This window comes from Penaeus monodon, chromosome 31 (assembly GCF_015228065.2).
Source record: "Penaeus monodon isolate SGIC_2016 chromosome 31, NSTDA_Pmon_1, whole genome shotgun sequence".
NCBI lineage: Eukaryota > Metazoa > Arthropoda > Malacostraca > Decapoda > Penaeidae > Penaeus > Penaeus monodon.
The window spans coordinates 31038437-31038713 of record NC_051416.1 but is presented as its reverse complement, the minus strand read 5'-3'; positions in this window follow the sequence as shown (position 1 = coordinate 31038713).

Here is a 277-nt window from a genome sequence, read left to right as displayed (position 1 = left end):
GTACAGGATTCTAATTTTAAGACTTCAGACTCACTACACGTGTCTGGAGAGCTGGAAAGGATCATTTGTTTTCCTTCCGCGGTCGTCTTCCTCTTCTCATCTCATATCATTTCACAATTACCTTGATCATTTCCCATCCGCGTCTCTTTTGATCGTCTTCATTTTCTTCATGTTATAGTAAACAAGAAAGGATGAGGAAAGTAAGTTTCATAATTTTTCTTTGTTCGTGCATTGAAAGGAGTCAGACTGGGTATAAGAATGCATACCAGACAGACTG